Raw genomic sequence first — 17,178 nt, forward strand, 5'->3', positions numbered from 1 at the left:
GATGGCAATGAAGGTCCACCTTGCTAGTCTGATAAAACCGTTAACTCAATCGAAAAAGACAGCTATGATTCCAATTCTACACAGGGAAATTGTTCAACCATACCTCCACAAGCCCGTAATGATGTTTCAAATATTGAGGAAATTTGTAGCGGACAAGAGGGTATTCAAGATTGGTCTTGCTCCCGAAAATATCTTGTGATCCTTACCAATCGACCCAATGTCAAGTTAATAGTGACCTGAATGAAACTCGAAGATTACTTATACATCGAAGCAATATAGGAGATGACATTCTCAATGCATTCTCTGATCCAGACATTATAAATGATTATCCTAATTTTAAGTTGATGTTACCAAAAGGAGATTTGGAGGAAACAACCGGAATTGGTGTCATACGAGATTGCTACACTGGATTTTGGGAAGAGTTCTACGAAAGATGGACAGTTGGAAACATAATGCTCTTGTGTACTGCCATGCTCCTTGCGTCGAATGCCCCGAGGAAAGCCCAATACTAAGAATTGCTGTCTTTTTACCCAAATTTACCTTCAACCATCATTGTGCATGGGTTTATCGCACCACAATTTCAGTATTAAATTTTTGTCTTTATTCTCTTGACTTTGTAGACCGCGAAAGTAGGTTCCACAGCCGACTGCAGTAACCTGAGTGAACGAGCGCTCTATGGTCGACGCCCTGTCCTTTCTTCTATGAACAGCCCTGATCAGTGGGGTAAGTCTAATTCACATGCCGCGTGCCGAGTTCCGTGAGCCACAATCCGCGTGCCGCGAGCCAAAGTTCACGAGGCACGATTAGCATGTTAAGCTAGAAATAGCGCTGCAAGGCAAACACGTCACGAATTTTGCAGCTGTATGAAAACGAGGTCCTATATATAAAATTTTGGTGCTGCATAAACACGAGGCCCTATATATATAACATTTTGCAGCTGCATGAAAACGAGGTTGAATGTAAATGTTTTCAACTGTATGTCTCGAAAGCGAGGCTCAATGTAAATTTTCGACCAAAGTCCAGGCTCTATGTATGTATGTATGTATGTATGTAAATATGTATGTATGTATGTATGTATGTAAATATGTATGTATGTATGTATGTATGTATGTATGTATGTATGTATGTATGTATGTATGTATGTATGTATGTATGTATGTATGTATGTGTGTGTGTGTGTGTGTGTGTGTGTATGTATGTATGTATGTATGTATGTATGTATGTATGTATGTATGTATGTATGTATGTATGCATTCTACATGTATGAATGAATACACTATTTGCGTGCGCGTATGGCGTGTGATGATTATGTCTATGTATGCATACATATGTATGGCCAATATGCGTATGTATATATATATATATATATATATATATATATATATATATATATATATATATATATATATATATATATATATATATATATATATATATATATATATATATAACAGGTTCAGGATTAAATTCGGACTTTCTATTGCGTTTCGGAAAAGTACATTTTTCATACTGTTTGAGTGTACATACATTTTCTCCTCACTGTGGACATATTGAAACATGACCTTAAGTTTCTATAATCACTTTCAATTTTGAATCAACTGATAGTCTATGTGAAGACCGGTATTGATGCCATTGAAATAAATTATCCGGACATTTCTTCATTTACAAATTCAGTGTAGTTTACAATACAACTACCTGCCTCATCATCTCAACTTGTATTTGGTACAGTGTACAGGGCACCTAGTAGTGATAAAGAAAACAACAAACGGCTGTTGGATATTGTGACTCAGATGTCTCGAAATCACATGGTAATGGTTGGAGACTTTAATTTCCCAGATATCGAATGGTCTCAAATGAGTAGCGGACAACATGGAGAAGCATTTCTGGATTTCATACAGGACTGCCGCTTAACACAACATGTTGATTTTCCAACGAGGGTACCAAACTGCCTTGATTTATTATTCTCTTCAGAACCTGGAATGCTTAATCAGTGTTTGCAGATAGGGCATCTTTCAAAGAAAAGGTGATAGAAGCAGCGGGTAAGCACATACCATTAAAGACAAGACTAACACACAATAGACCAAAATGGCTATCAAGGGATGTACTGCATGTGATAAGGAAGAAACATAAATTGTGGAAAAAGTTTTGTATCTCTGGTGATTGTAATGACTTTGAGAAATACTAAAATGCATAGGAATGTAACTACAAGAACAGTGAAAGAGGCAAAGCTCACATATGAACAGAGGTTGGTGTCTAAAGTTAAGGAGAATCCCAGGCTATTTTATTCATATGAACACAATTGGAACTATTTTGTGATTATCAGATCTTGAGCATTTTGTTATATTTTATGTGAAAATCATCAATCTAACAGTGTTTGTGTGCAAAGACAGGGACAAATTTTATAAATTATTGATAATTGAACAATCATCAAATACATCTCGAACAAATTTTACATTTTTGTCTTGCTTTTCGCACTCTCAGGAAAAGGAGAACCCATTAAATGTAACTGATTTATCAATTTTGTTTAGGTTTAAGTGAAAATACGAATTCCCTTTCCAAGGTTGATTTGTAGGCATTTGCTATTCTCACTAAACGATGCATGATAAAATTTTACATTTTCGATGGGAAAGTGGGCTTCTACCTCTACCCAAATCAGTTCTGCTGTAGTGTATGTGTTTTTGGTGATCTCCCTCAAATGATTTGGTAGATTTTAAGAAAATGTCTTGTACATTTATTCATTTTATATACAAGGAAATGAGACCTGGTAAATTTGATTAAACTACCCTTTTCTTGTGAGTGTGCTAATCAATGCTGAGAATTTAAAAAATCACTGAACTATTTCAGCCCTTCTATTAAAAATTAACTAGTTTTGGTAGATGCAAAGAAATGTAATCAACATCATCTGTTTTGAAACTTTTAGGGACCACCCTAATGAGTCCTTGAAACTTTCAGGGACCACCCAGATGTGACCCTGAATCTTTCAAGGGCTATCCTGGTGTGAAGTTGAAACTTTCAGGGACCATCCTGCAGAGTCCTTGAAACTTTCAGGAACCACCCATATGAGACCCTGAATCTTTCAAGGACTATCCTGATGTGACCGTGTGCATTCACAAGCATTACTTGGTAAAGCTTACAGACAGAGGAATCATGCACATAGAGCGTCAATATTCCGCACTAAAAGTATTCATGATGGTCGAGGTTCAGATTATGTAATGGCTTAACCCGGCGTCCTAATCGCTCCAATATGTGACTGGTCGGCCGGCGTATGTATCACGCGACAAGATCTACAAGACATGTTCTCCCTGGCATAAATGTGATGAACTTGGCAGTGGCTGAACCTTCAGTCGATTTAGACGAGCAGTCTTGACAATTAATGGTAATGTACTCGCTCGTTGAAGTATGCTGTTGTCGCTGGCCGACGCAACCCCAGTCTTAACAGTAAACAATTCGCAAATAATTATTTCATGATGGCATATTCCATTTCAACCTACAGGGACACCTAGGGCGCATCGCGCGATTGTGAAAGGTCCCGGGTAAGGTACATGTTGCTCTTTTATGCCGTAAAGTTTTCCCACCGTTTAAAATACTGTGGTAGTAAGTTACAGTCTTCATGATTAATTTAGAGATGTGGTCAATGGTATGTTTCTCGTAATGCGAGACACCGAATACAAGAGTTTCGAATGTCAGGTGACCCTCCAATGCGCGATGCATGGTAAGTAGGGTCAAGGGTCAAGTGGGCATAAACTGACTTACGTAACCATAGCTGCTCATACAGTAGAACGTAAACAATAACACGGAAGTCCACTTGCTCGCCCGTCAGGAAAGTTATCGATTGTTTAGATTCTTTTTTTCAAATAGTTTTATCTAATGACAATTATGTATGATATTGTATATTTCATAAATGTGCAGAATTCGCATTTATTACCGAACATGTCTTTGATAAATTTCCGAATGAAAATTCAGTCGGCCGACTCATCGTTTACGGCGGGAAACAAATGATAATCGGCGCAAAAAGACGTCCAGCCACGATCACTCCATGACTGCATGACGCCATGGCGATATGGTTAATAAGCCTAGTTTCGATTCAAATATTATTGACAAAACAGCAATACATATTTTTCTGGAGTAACAAGCGGACTCGATACTGGCGTCAGTTTCGTAATTATTACCCAATAGTTTCGCCCAGGCTGTTCCCGTTGTAACCTCCGAGTAGGCCCTAGTGTATAGTTCAGAGCATGGACGTACCACACAGAAAGGTACTCGCGTTTAGTTTTCATTTTGATTTCTGTGTGAGCATGATGAAGTTAAACCTCCATGGTATGATAGGGTACATTCGTATACTATAGATTTTTGACATATTGAACCGAGCTCGTTGTGTTGGGTTCATACAAAGAAAAAAAACTACGAGAGACTATTTTATTGGGCATTAGGCGTACTTCAGTTTGATAATTGATTTTTCAATTTTAGCATGCCTGGACACAGAAATTGTCTTGTTGTAGGCTGTGCAAACAGCGGTGCCAAATTTGAGAAATGGATGACCAAATACTGTGCAGTACACATGTGTAATCTTGGTCAAAGTAGTTGTGACTGTCCAACACTTTTTCAACTGCATCCATTCCCCACTGAACTTTCTTATAAAGAAGGGCGGCTTCGATGGGAAAAACTGATAAATAGAAAACACTACAGAGGCAATAATTGGACACCAAGTCGATATTCAAGGGTATGTTCAGATCACTTCCCGGATGGAAAGCCAACCGCAGAGAATCCAGACCCAGTTCTTAATCTGGGTTATAATGTAAGCACGAAGATGACGAGAAAAGCGCCAGTTCACAAAAAAACACGCCCATACCTCAGAAGAAATCAAGAATCGTCACCGAAATGTCATCAACGATTTCACAGTTATTATCGCCCGAGTATGGATGTGACAGTGATAACACGACAATGCCCGAGTCAAATGTTTATCTCATGTATAGTGCGAAAGTTCCGAGGACAGATACATTTTCTTTGAACAATATGCATAATACGAATGAGAAAACTTTAATTTTAAGTAAACACGATCATGATTATTTTACTACCTTTGAAAGTACACAGTGTGACAAAGAATCATGTAAACAGGAAACGAGCAATAGAGATAAAGAGATTAAAACTCTGAGACAAAGTATAGGTGTTTTACAACGAGAAGTCAGTAATCTTAAACGCAAAATTGTCAAATAACGAAAGACAGTCGTTATGCCACACAAAGTTAAGGGATGACAGAAAAATCAAGGCTTTCACTGTCTTACCGAACCGCAAAACTTTCGACTTTTTATTTGAAGAAATATTAAAAGATAAAGTATCAAAAATTACTTATTGCCATGGACCCCGCGACAATTTGCCCGAACACCAGTAAAATCTGGTCCCCGTCGTGTGTTGAAACCAAAAGACGGATTCTTGTTGGTCCTAATTAAGCTGAGGCTCAATAGTACGAATGTAGATTTAGCATATCGTTTCGGCATCAGTGTGGGAAGTTTGAGTAAAATCATTAACACACGGGTCAGATTATTGTCAAGAGAATTGAAATTTCTCACTCACAACCCATCTAAAGAAATAGCAATGCAACATTTACCAATGAGATTTGAAAACATGTACAGGAACGTAAGGCACATCATAGACTGTGCACTGAGGTCTTCATAGAAACTCCTAGTGATCCCGTTTCACGTGCTGCCACGTTTTCAGAATATAAACATCACCAAACTATTAAATTGCTACTTTCTATCATGCCATGTGGTACGATAAATTTTGTTTCTCGGGCATGGTGTGGTAGAACATCTGATGTTCATCTGACACGAGAGTGTGGACTTTATGATATTCTTGAATACAATGATGAAGTGATGGCAGATAGGGGATTTACGATAGCAGACGACCTTTTAAGATAGTGACTCAGATTCGTGGACACATATTTTCAATCAAAAGTTTCACATTAACAACGGGGTCTCACACCCAACATGTGGTACAGTTTCTGTTAGGTCTATATTTGATGAAGGTAAAAATTTTGTTCAGTTGTCAAAACATGCATTCGTATTTTTGTTTAAGTCAAAAACGTGTGATTTTGAGTTTTTTCACTTAAAAAAGTATGAGTAATAATTGGCAGCACCTCTAAGTGATCTGTTAACGGCACTAGACAGCTGGATATACTGGGGGAAAAACTTTTTTTTGATTTTTGAAATTCGCTTTTGTTTCTGCACAGTGAGCCTTCAAAGTGTGAACTGTCGGATTTTCGCATAAATTAACGGCTTTTGTTCACGTTTGTCAAGTTATCGTCCTTTCAGGGGGGTGTATCAAAAATCTAAAACACGGTTTTTCAGGTCTAATCATGAAGTGTTAGCATGCGAAAAAATGGGGAAATCCGCCCACGCGTCGCCGACTTACACTCATTTGAAGGTGCGCATACATAGCAACAATCGGAACTGACAAAATCGACGATTTGTGTAAACGTCCCATTTTTCAAACAAAATCGCCGAAAAAGTCAGATTTTTGTGCGTTTAAAAAAAATTCATTCGATCTGGGTCTAGGTTAAATATTTGGCATCAGATTGGAGAATTTCAGACAAGTCCTGAACATTGAAAATTGTGCGTAGAAACGTGAGGCTGGTCAGCGTAAGCGGGTGGGTACTATTTACACGATAAACACTATAAAGATAATTCAGGGCATAATCTGTTTGTCAAATACGTATCTAGCTTATTATCATATTAACTGTACACTGTTTGGTAACGGTTAGAGTCTGGTTAGAAGACTAGAAAAGTTTTAAAAAATACAGCCGGAATGGTTTACATGTCTGCGTTCTGCCGACGACGCGCGTTGGCTTGGTCGCAAGCGCTCTACTTCCGGTCTCATAGCCCGTAATTTATGCACGTACCAGTGTGAAATGGTTGTCAAGTTCATATTAGCGCCGATTTTTGTGCCTAAGTACAGGATGTCACTTGCTTGCTTGCTTTCGAAGATGAGACGACCAACTCTCGATGCTCTAAAAAAATTCTGTAGTTGAGAAGTTCAAGGAATGCGAGTAAGTCGCACTTGCTATTGCAGTTTTCACATGTGATCTGCTGCAGTCTTTTTGCTTACCATCAGGAATGATACCGTGGTTTTCGTGCGCTATTTTGCTTTCGACTGTGACATGTACTATGATGGTCCCGGGTATGAAACCAAAATCAACTTCAGTTACACGTGAAAGCGATTCTTCATGACTTAAAATAAACGACCGAGGCGATACTCGACAGATTCACTGATTGTAAAACTGAAACGGCGACGTGTCGCGACACCCAGCGACACTCTCTTGACCACAGATAGTGCCGATCGTGAAGCGACGTTTCGCGTACGTTGCTGTGCTCTAGACCGACATAACAGTGTCGGATTGACACTTTAAACACTAAGTCCAAAATATGGGCTGCTGTTTTAGAACCATATTTTCCAGTGAAGATTAAATAGAGTCTCTTTGGCCCCCGTTTACGTTTTCTACACCGCTTATACTGCCGGCTGTCGTCAGCCCTGTTGGAATAGCGTCTCTTATGAAGACGTGCGCGCATGCGCAACTTAGTGCGTAAAAATTTACATAATCTCCTTTAAGGTATAACGATAATGCTGACAGTAATCCGGACCGTTAAAACAAAAAGAAAATAATAACTCGCGCAGTGGTTAGAAGGCCGTGTTTTTACAAAAATTTAGACACTTCCAAGTACAATGTTACCTCACAGTTTTCTCTAAAACAAAGATCATATTCCAGGAGTTCAGAATATGAAATAATCACAAAATCGCTAAAATTAACCAACGAACCTGAGTCACTACCTTAATTCGTAATTGTAGGCTATATATCCCACCCGGTAAACGAGGTAATGCTCAAATGACAAAATCTGAAATTGCAAAGACGAAGGTAATAGCCAACTTACGTATATTTGTTGAGCAGGCAATCAGCAGAAGGAAATATGTTCGTATATTGAAACATGAAATGCCTATAACTTTGTTAGATAAAGCTGATGATATAATAGTAATATGTGCAGCTATTTGTAATTTGTATCCAAAATTGTTTAAATAAAAGTTATTGACGCTAATGTTGATTAAGCTTAATTCGCATCTCTCTCATTAAGGTAAGGATGTTGACGCCTGAAAAAACAATTGTATGAGTCAAGAATCAAGTCAAGAAGTCAAGAATACGGATTGTCCATGTGAAAGGACTGAAATTTTTTCTAAGAGTAGCACACAATCATTAAAATGGAATCTGATCCTCGATCTACATAGTACCACCGACGAGGATATTCTTAAAACACGAAACGTGCCTTCACTCGACATTATCTGGAATACAAACACATTTAAACATCGTTAGTTTCGTTATTAAGTTTATTTCAATGACCAATTTTTACACTAATTAACTTTTCAGCCAAATATGTTCGAAAGAAAAATTGTAAATTCAACAAAATGTCAAACCAATAATCTTGATCAAAGTCAATTATTTTTAAGTAATATCCTGCGTAGGTGTAAATCATTAAATCACACCACTTAGCACTAACGATGGCCATTTGTCCCTGAATCTGTGCATAATACTGATGGTTCTTTTTCATCTGGACATCACCTTGCGCATCAGCTATGAGATAATTTACATTGAACTCTGACTGACATTTGTGTCGAATACTGTACGGACACTTGCACTCAAGCAAACCCGTACCGCAGCATTCACAACCTACAATAAGGTCAGGTGACGCACCAAGATACGGTTTTTGTTTATCAATAAAAAACCCACATTCTCTATAGTTAAAGTTGACGTGGGTTTTCATGATGCCAACGTACTTTTTCTTTGCTTCTACTTCCAAAGTGCGACCATGTTTTATTGCTGGGATTTTCTCTTGCCACGGAGAGCACTCAATGAATGACCGTGCGAAAGAGTTAATATTGAAATATTTTTCTGATTTTACAGTGTTGACTTTCGTATATACCGAATAAAATGTAGATGCGGTAATGCGTCCTTTGCGCTGTTCTTTCCTAAGATTGTTCTCAGCCTGACCTATCATTTTTAGCTCACGTGTGTAAACACGTGGGCTAATGTCATAGCGATGTCTGTCTGTCTGTCCGTGTGTGTGTGTGTGTGTGTGTGTTAGTGTGTGTGTGTCTGTTTACACGATAACTCAAAAACGCCTGAACGGATTCAAGTCAGATTTGGTACACAGGTACCATATGCTACTTGCAAGAACTGATTAGATTTTGGTTAGTGTGGCTTGCATATTAATGAAGTTATGCAATATTGTTTTTTTTTACGTACAATGGTTTCCCTGTGGAGACGGTAATAACAGTGTAGACATATATCAAGAAATACTGCACCACATTTCATGAAACTTTTCACAGATGACAATCTAAGAACATTATAATGATACTGTGAGTGTTATGTCAATTATCTTCTCATTTGCATATTTAATGAACTTTTGTTATTAATGAGATAACTCTGAAATTCCTGCACTAAACTTGATGATACTTGCAACAAATATTGACCTGATATATCTAATTATACTAAGAGGCATTAGGCAGTGTCAAGTTAATAACTAGCTCATTTGCATATTTTATGAAGGTTTGTAATTAGTCATATAACGCCAATATAACTTCACCAAATGTGATGAAATCTGCTGCAGATACTGATCCAACTGATATATAACTGTAGTGTAAAGCATTCAGTAGTGTGAAATTAATTAAGGGTTCATTTGCATATTTAATGAACTTTGTAATTAGGTATATAACTCTGAAATTACGGCACCCAAGTCAGTGAAATTGTGTACAAATATTGTTTTGATAAATATCTAATTGAATTGAGAAGCATTTGGCAGTGTAAAGTTAACAAATAGGTCATTTGCATATTTTATGAAGTTTTGTAATTAGTGATATAACTCCAAAATAACTGCACCAAATGTGATGAAATCTGCTGCAGATACTGATCCGACAAATATCTAATTGTGGTGTAGAGCATTTTGTTGTGTGAAGTTAATTAAGGGTTCATTTGCATATTTAATGAACTTTGTAATTAGTGATATTACTCCAAAATTACAGCGTTAAATTTGATGAAACTTGCTACAGATGTTGATCTGATAAATATCCAATTGCACTGAGAAACATTGAGCAGTGTCAAGTTAATAATTAGCTCATTTGCATATTTCATGAAGTCTGATAATTAGTCATATAACTCCGAAATAACTGCATCAAATGTGATGAAAACTGCTGCACATACTGATACGACAGATATCTAACTGTATTGTAAAGCATTTAGTAGTGTAAAGTTAATTAAGGGTTCATTTGCATATTTAATAAACTTTGTAAATAGGTATATAACTCTGAAATTTCGGCATCAAAGCTTTGTGAAACGTGCTACAGAAATTGATTAGATAAATATTTAATTGTGCTATGAATCATTGAACAGTATCAAGTTAATTTAGGGTTTATTTGCATATTTAATGAACTTTGTAATTAGTGACATTACTCTAAAGTCACAGCATTAAATTAAATAAAACGTGCTACAAATGTTGATCTGATGGATATCTAATTGTATCATGAAGCATTGAGCAGTGTCAAGTTAATTTACAGCTCATTTGCATATTAAATAAAGTGTTGTAATTAGTGATTAAACTCTGAGAGTACTGTGCGAAGTTGAAAAAAAACCTGCTACATATAGTGATAACATATATCTCATTGTTTTGTGAAGCGCACTACTATTAATGAACCTGTTGTAAAACACGTGAGCATATTCAGTTCATATCTGGTTTTTTCTATGGAGCTGACGTCATAATCAGTAAATTTGGTTTCTTCGATTTTGGATAGTACTTCTTCTTTCGTAGTGCTACTATCTGCAAGTTTAAGAATTATATTCTCGTGTGGTGAAAGAGGGTCAACTAGCAAGGTACTAGTACAGTCCGGTTCGTCGATCGCAACATTCTCAACGATTACTTCGTCAGACTCGAAAATCTTTAACTTTTTGTCATACATGGCCTCGTAACATCCTCCGGGAACGACGGTTTGTAACCCATAGAAAAACCTTCCATGTTTAACGTCATCACTTTCACGGTGACTTTCTTTAATGGGCTCAAACAACTTTCTTCTAACATCTACCAGAGGCTTTGTTACATCTGAAAAATAAAAACATGAATTGCAATTCAATATAATAAAATGCGGCATTGTTTGATTGAACATTCATGTCGGGGTATAGAAACAGAGTAGTGGCTTAAGTCTTCCAAGCTAATAGCGTTCAATTCTTATCCATCGATGTTAGATACTGCCTGGCGTTGATCCTTATCTAGTATCCGTAAACATATACCTCTTATATAGAGTGGCTGTTTACATGCAAGTAAAATATAAACTCACCATATCATTCTCTGTACATGTGGATATCATGTGTGATTTAACCGACTCACGCTGCTATGTCGGTATCATTATCATTTGATTCATGGTTTTGTCTATGATTTGTTGACATATTGGTCACTAGATATAAGTTAACAAGTGTAGGTACACACCCTCATAGCAATGTTTATAACCTCTGTAACATTACCTTTGTTGAATTTAGCAGCCTTAAACTCCATGTCACAAACTCGAATGGGATCGATTTTGGTTCTCCCTCTTGGTATATTCCATTGACATAACTTAGCTGTTCAGGAAAAATTCGTTTGTCCGGTGCGAACTGCCGCTTCTATCCGGAAAAACATTGCAGTGATGTGAATGCAGGAAGATCCAAGTTTGAAATACAATTACAACAGAACCTACAGATTTTCGTGTCACTGACCAAAATCACACGTAAAGAAGAAATGACCGTGAGCGGCTAGACTTGACAAACCTTCATGATGTCTCAGGCAACTTCCACAATATTTGTGATGTTGTCCAATCAACTGATAAATTACGTTTCTCGCGTCGTAACCGTCACTGAGAACATTTTGACAGTTATATGTCATGCCATGACCGAGTGGTATAAAAATCTAGTATTTGCCACCACAAAGCTCACTGAATATAGGACGTCCATTACTCCGATTATTTAATGACAGGGCTACATTGAGAGCAACGGAATACTGGATATCACCGATGAATTTGATGTCTGTTACCATGGCCTTTGTGGAGTGACATTGCTGTTCCTGATCTCGACAATAATGTCAGCAACTGTGATCGTAGCGTGAACATGACAAAGACTGTATGAGTCCTTTAAACTGTCAGGAACCAACCTGAGGTGTCCCTGAATCTTTCAAGGATAATCCTAATGGGACCTTGAAACTTTCAAAGACTGCCAAGACGAGTCCTTGAAACATTCAGGGACCACCCGGATGAGCCCTTGAAACTTTCAGGGACCAACCTCAGGTGTCCCTGAATCTTTCAAGGACTATCCTAATGTGACCTTGAAACTTTCAGGGACCATCCAGTTGAGTCATTGAAACTTTCGGGGACCACCCTGATGTGTCCCTTAATCATTTTAATGGACCACTTGGATATGACCCCTAAACACTGTTTTAAGGACTGGCCTAGAGAGGCACTTTGAAATAGTAAAGAACCAATCAGATATGATCCTGAAACCTTCAAATGCATCCAGGTCCTCTAAACAATACAGCATTGGCAAGTTTTGACCTTTAATCTTGACATTTTCAAGAATGTGTATCAATGAGATGAATTATCCTTAAAAATTGTCAAAAAGGATAAATTTACAATTTTTGGAAAGCAGATGGCTTTAAATACTACAATTTTTGTACTAGTTTGACATTTAATTCGATAATTACAGTTTTGATATTTTCACTAGAAAAATTGATAATTACTAATACTTTGAGTGAACTCTCTCTTAGAAAGCATATTCTGTGACTTTTACTGTTCATCTTATAATCGCAAAATAGTTCCAATTGTGTTTATGTGCGTTCAAAGCAAAAGACAAAGGAAACCATAGACTGTTACCAAAGGAAAATGGAGAAGTGATTTCTTCAAGCAGTTGGAAAGCAGAACTGTTAAATGATTTCTTCTCATCTGTATTCACATGTGAAAGAGATCCACCACCTCCAGCAAATATAAATATGCAAGATAGATGTACCTCAGAAACACTGTCAAACATAGTATTTGAAGAGAGCATGATAAAGACAAAGATTGGGAACTTAGATGCAAACAAAGCTGCAGGTCCAGACAAAATAGCGAATAGAATGTTGATCGAGTGTAAAGAGGAACCAACTTTTCCACTATCAATACTATTTAGTAGATCCTTGAAGGAAAGACATATACCATCTGATTGGAAGATGGCTAATGTATGTCCGATATTTAAAAAGGGGAAGAAAACAGTACCAGGTAACTACAGACATGGGAGTTTTACATCAGTTGTGTGCAAGCTTATGGAATCATGCCTGAGGGACAGTATTATCAGCCATTTGAAAGTGCATCGGTTGATTAACACATCTCAACATGGATTTGCATCTGGTAAATCATGCCTGACTAACTTGCTTGAATTTCTCGAAGACATAACAGAGTATGCTGACAAAGGGTTTCCAGTTGACATCATTTATTTAGACTTTGCCAAGGCATTTGATAAGGTTCCACACAAGAGGTTGATTCATAAATTGCATATACATGGAATAATGGAAGACATCTCAGGATGGATACAGGAATGGCTCTGTAATCGGCAGCAAAGAGTGGTCGTAAGTGGTAAATGTTCTTCATTGAAACCAGTGACCACTGGTGTACTACAAGGATCCATATTAGGGCCTGTTCTGTTTGTCATATTTATAAACGATATCGATGACAGTATTCATGCACGTCTTAAGAAATTTGCCGATGACACAAAGATTTATAGAGAAATTCATAGCTTTAATGATCACGTAATGTTACAGGGGGATTTGGATCATCTAGTGGACTGGTCTAATAAATGGTTGATTAAATTTAATATTGACAAGTGCAAAGTTATCCATGTTGGACGTGATAATCACAAATGGAATTATGAAATGGGCAATGTTCTTCTGGAAGAAGTTGAGGAAGAAAAGGATATCGGAGTTATGTGCACAGAAGTTTAAAACCCAGTCGCCAGTGTTCAGAGGCAGTTAAAAGGGCAAATCGTGTAATTGGTATGATCAAGAGACCATTCACATCCCACACAAGAGATATCATGCTCAGGCTTTATAAGCAATTTGTGAGGCCTCGCCTGGAGCGTGCTGTTCAAGCGTGGTCTCCTTGGTTACAAAAGGATATATGTTTATTGGAGAAAGTTCAGGCTCGTTTCACCAAGGCTATCCAAGAATGTAGAGGCAAATCGTATTTTGAAAGATTATCCTCACTTGAATTAACTACCTTGGAAAATTGTCGTGTGAAAGGTGATATGATAGAAGTGTACAAGATTTTGAATAATATAGGTGACTGCAACATAGTAATGGATCGTTGTTTGTCTAAAACTACAAGAGGACATGTAGAGAAACTGCAAAAGAAATTGTGTAGAGTGGATATCCGCAAATACTCCTTTTCCCTTCGCATTGTTGATGAGTGGAACACATTACCGGACTATGTAGTACTTTCGAAGGATGTGAATAGTTTAATACTTCAGTACCATCAATAGGATCTGACATGGGATGTTATTATCGCAAGATATTCAATCCCTATTATACTGAAGTGAACTGAACTGAACTGAACTGACCCATTTCTGCCGCTGGCTGCGCTGCTAACGAAACTAGGTCAGGAATGAGAAAGCTTGGCTGTCATTGGTCAATAGTACCAGTGCAATTATTGTGTTGAATTATTTCCAACTTGGAGCTACCTTATAATTTAGATTTCATATGCCCATGGTATAACTTTACCTTAATAGTTTCCCGAACCAAGCATCCTATGTCGACAATGAATGAAAAACAAAAAATCATTTATTTTTGAGTCATTGCAGCACATGCCAAAGGCAAACAGAGACGATTATCGTCATTTCAGCACTAAATGCCATCAAAGAAGAACAGAGTCGGAGACTTAAAAGTGAAGCTTAGCAAATAACTTCAACGTTCGATGTTTCATCATCTAAATTTCCAGCTTGCTACTGCACTGTACTGATGTGCTGATCACTGGATCTTGCCAGGTGACTGTTCTTATTAATATGCAATCAAAATTCTGACTGAAACATTAGCCCATACCTGACCCTGTTTTCGTTAGCAGCGCATCCAGCGGCAGAAAAACAGGGTATTGCAAGCAATATTTCTCAGAAGTTATGAATTATAAAAGCCTCACCTGTGTCTAGGTGCGCCTATTATTTTACCCTAGCTATCTGTCTGTATAGTATTTCAAAGAAAACAATCCATATCTGTCAATTGCCCTCCCTAATCCCCTTCATTAATTTGTTCTGCCGATCACCGACGCAGGGGGCTTATCGCTCTGACGACAAAATGTGCTGTTCCGATAAAACGACCTGCCCTACTTTACCTGCCGAGCCTAAACTTTTTAGAGCTACGTAAACAAGGAAAAGAAAAGGAAACAAAGGAAAGAAAAAAAGGAAAGAAAAACCCGTGAAATAACGCGTTCGTTACTTGGCATTTGATTTTTGCTTGAGCGAGGATGTCTTTTATGTTTTTTTCCTTTTACATTGTACACATATGATACAGTTTTCTGGAAATGTTGTGGCCAGTGTTTGACAGCCCTGAACCCCTGAAAAATACTTATTGAAAAATAACAATATTTTTGAATAAAGGTTTCTGCCGACCTACCTACCCTATTTTTGAAAACCATGTTATCGGAACAGCACAATTTATTTTTTGGGCCTTAGGGAGGGCAATTAACAGATATTGACTGTTTTCTTTGAAATACTGTACAGAGATAGCGACGGTAAGGTAATAGGCACGCACTCGACACTGGTAAGGCTTGTATATTGAAAAAAAGTTTGATATCTGACATATATGTATCATATTTGTGGTAGAAATAGGGTAGGGGACCAGACCAGGCTTTTCTGATAAGCAACAGTCACTTGTCTCACTGCTGTCATATTTGGACACTGTCACTCACAATAGAAGTAAAGCTGACTTTTTTATTTCCAAATGTGAATCACGGACAACCAGCTGCGCATGCCCGATTTCAAGAAAGTGCAACTTGAGGTGTCATATAAATTTAACATCTTTTACCCATTGATGTTGATAATAGCAAGTATATTGATGGAACACACTTGCTTATCGTAATTGGAGCCAGAAAATGATTTTCACTAATTTTTGCTTTGCCACAATATCGAAATGGACAAGGAAGTGGGATATGTAGTTATCTAGTCATCCTCTTGAAGCAAGTCTGTCCATACATAGACGGGAGAAGTCTCGCGTTGAGTGCCTATGGTTCAAAGTGTCGTCATTTGTGAAAAGCACAAACTAGAAACTATCTCTTATATCATGTGTTTTCCGCAGAAAAAGGGGGCTGGGAGGTTTACTTAACTTTGATAAATGGCGTTTATGATCCAGAAAGCTTTGTTTCGCAGAAACAAATATTCAGGTGCTAAATGATAATTACTCGCAGATATTTTGTGAAAAGAACTTCACACGTTTTCGCATGCACTACAATCTGTCGTACAGGAATCTCGCTCTGGCAAGTCCAGACTGGCGCCAGTCGCAATGCTTTTCTTGACAGCTTAGTTACTGGGCCAAGGTGTTCACCCCACCATCTACGCAACAGCGTACCACTCAGCGTGACGGTCTGCTGATGTTTAGTCCTTAAAGTTATTTATGTTTTGATACTTACATGCCCACAGACTTGGAGCAAGTCTATAGCAAGTTCTGAAAGGACCTATTTGTCGTAAATTAAATAGGTAAGCAAAGTGTAATCACCTGGTGAAAGGCAGATTCTAAAAGAAGACTGACTTTTTTGAAAAGTCCACCTTGTACTGTTGGATACGTTACTGCTGATATGCACATGCACGACACATGCACAAAACATTCCTTGGAAATGAAACCGTGGGAATAAAACCAAAGGAAAGAGCAGTATCACTGACTTGGTTTTATTGTTTTGGTTTTATTGTTTTGTTTTTCATTACAGCTTGTTATGGTAGCTTGTTATGGTATGTTGTTTGATACGGATATGGCGGCAGCATTGCATTCTTGAGCAAGGCAGTGAGTTCTCTTCTTCCCTCCTTTGTCCAGTAGAATTGGTAATTAGGACATTGTGATCAGCTAATTTGTTTACACCTCTTTCATTTCGAAGGGGTAGGGGGACAAATGAGCA

The sequence above is a fragment of the Ptychodera flava genome, chromosome 5, assembly GCF_041260155.1.
Source record: "Ptychodera flava strain L36383 chromosome 5, AS_Pfla_20210202, whole genome shotgun sequence".
Taxonomy (NCBI): domain Eukaryota; kingdom Metazoa; phylum Hemichordata; class Enteropneusta; family Ptychoderidae; genus Ptychodera; species Ptychodera flava.